The sequence below is a fragment of the Anneissia japonica genome, unplaced genomic scaffold (genome assembly GCF_011630105.1).
Source record: "Anneissia japonica isolate Jap-2015-1 unplaced genomic scaffold, ASM1163010v1 scaffold207618_len2542_cov89, whole genome shotgun sequence".
NCBI lineage: Eukaryota > Metazoa > Echinodermata > Crinoidea > Comatulida > Comatulidae > Anneissia > Anneissia japonica.
Genome location: NW_022687482.1, coordinates 1 through 2,517, shown reverse-complemented (window position 1 = coordinate 2,517; position 2,517 = coordinate 1). Strand labels below are relative to the sequence as shown.

The window sequence follows — 2,517 nt, the reverse complement described above, 5'->3', positions numbered from 1 at the left end:
CATACTGTATAGTAACTAAATAGTTAATAATTACAAAATAATTTGTAAAATTTGTAAAATTAATAATTTATTGTAGATTTGATGCATGAAACTTCCACTAGTTACAAATCTTCATTATTTTTAATCATGTTTTTTTTTTACTCTGGCTTATTTCTTTAAATGTGAAGTGCATAGAGGCTGTATGCATTATGCGCTATACAAAAATAAATCTACACTAATTATAATTATAGGCCTAAATTTTTGTAGAAATTCAGGCCAGTAACCAGGTTCATGGTAAGGGGGGTTTCCTATATGCAAAGGTTAACTCAGAATTGTTTCAACAAACCAAGTTATAAAAAAGTACTACTACAAAAAGGGGCTTCGGCTAACTACCTTCAATAATCAGTATAAGATCACATTTTCTCTACTGAATCATCGTCTTTCACACTCCTTAATTTGAATGACACTTAATTTTGGTACATCTCCATCTTCATATCCTTTGAAAGAAAAAAGAACATTCATTAATTAATGTATTTTTTAATGTTAAATGTTTTGTAATTACAATGAATTATGCTTACAATACAAAATTTAGACACAAAACAGAAACTCTACCAATGATAAGTATTGCACTTGCATTTTATATGAAACACGCATAATTATTATATAAACAATACAAAGAAGTTACAAATAAAGATAGCAATTCATTCTAAATCGATAATTAAGAACAAATTTTGGCAATTACAATAAAAATATGCATTCAATCAATAAGACACATTATTATAATTAATTACAGATGGAATTACAGTACATTTCATTAAATTAATGAACACTTAAACTGTTAAAAAATCAATAACTTCAGACAAAAAGCATTAAAACATATTTCACACTAACAATATCAGTAACAAACAGCAAAAAAATTCAATATGGACAGAATAAAAACAGCAAAAATAGTTAATACTAACAATATCAGTAACAAACAGCAAAAAATTCAATAAAATAATAGATATCAAAATATGCATAGAATAAATAGCAAAATATTTCATACAAACAATATCAGTAATTTAAAAAAATTCAATAGCAATAATAGAGTAAAAAAATACATATAAATACATACAATTTTGTCTGCTTATTTTTAACAACTATAAACATTTTTTTTTTTTTTTTTTTTTAACAGTTGAGGGTATTCATAACACCCCTGTTGTGTACATGATATTGGCATTTAAATTCTGTTATACCTTGATAGCAAGATCTGTAGCTAACCATAGAGAAAATAGAACCTGATCTATGCTGACAAACTTTGTGGGAAAAGGCAGTGCTTACTGCCTTATGCAAATTAGTTGAGCTTTTGTTTTGACTATTTTCTGTGCCACTAGTTAAGTAGTGTGTAGTGTACAGCAGGGGCTGTGCTATGCAGACAACTTTTAGCTTTTCTTGTGGCTGTATTGTTCCCCCAATCCATGTAGGGTTTTGTATTTACAGTAATTATTTATGTTAGCAGTTAGCATGTATTTGGGGCTGTTTAGGCTGTTGCTGTGTGGTCAATAATAATAGTTTAATACTGGAATTAAGCTAGGCTTCAACGGGTTGTTTGTACTATGTAAGGCAGTGTTTAAAGTGGCTATTATACAGAATCATTGTTATTATTTATAGAAACTATTTATTTTGCTTTGATTGTAGTTTACCGGATGAACAGGACTAATAAAACAGATACAGACAATTTTGATTGTGCTACTTTGGTTTCGTCCGCGTCAATCTGATGGGGTTGCAAACACAACAACCCCCACTTGCCGCAATTTGTTAGGATAATCATCTTCATACCTGAAAATGGTGATTCCTCGCCATGGAGACAGGATACTGCCCAATCACATGCTTTCTGACTATCCATGCTAAAAAAAAAAATTGTTAATATAATATTACTACATCTCCACCAAATTCATACCAAATATAACATCATTTGTATCGTATTAATAACAAAACCTAAAGCGTTAGCGAATAAATGACACAGTATTTGTTAGGGAACATAGAAATTTGAAGAGAAGATTTAATCCTAACTTAGGTATCCAAAGTCTGGCGATGATGTGTGACGTAACTGATTATTTCTTCTATTGTTAATATATATTCTTCTAAAGAATTAAATTAGAGAATTATTACTTGTTGCTTGTAAGCTGACCACACTGGACATTTATTCTTAGCAGAGGGTTGTTGAGAGGATCCCACACCTTAGTTACATGGGACATTTGTCTATAGTCTATTACAATAGATGGTCTATTTACTGTAGGCCTATTAAGCCTATGTTATAACTGTAGTGTTACGTTACTTTAATGTTATCTTTAAGGATTACAAATGATGATGAATCACATTATATCATTTAGCATGTTTACTATGAAAATAATAATAGTTAACAATATTTAATGTGGCCTTGACTACTACTGTTCTAGACCTTTAATTAAGGCCCCATAAAAAATATTATTAGTTTATCACCCTATCTGGGCAGGAAAAGTGATGAGGGAGGGAGACTTTTTTTTTTTTTTTTTTTTT

At 29.6% G+C, this 2,517-nt stretch overlaps 1 long non-coding RNA gene across 1 annotated transcript; it reads right to left on the bottom strand.

Moving 5' to 3' along the window:
- Positions 1–84: 84 nt before the first annotated feature.
- Positions 85–1,869, bottom strand: LOC117119221. Its single transcript, XR_004447158.1, has 2 exons — positions 1,798–1,869; positions 85–476 (listed from the first exon to the last, which is right to left on the bottom strand). It is a non-coding gene; the product is annotated as an uncharacterized LOC117119221 (long non-coding RNA).
- Between the last annotated feature and the right edge of the window lie 648 nt (positions 1,870–2,517).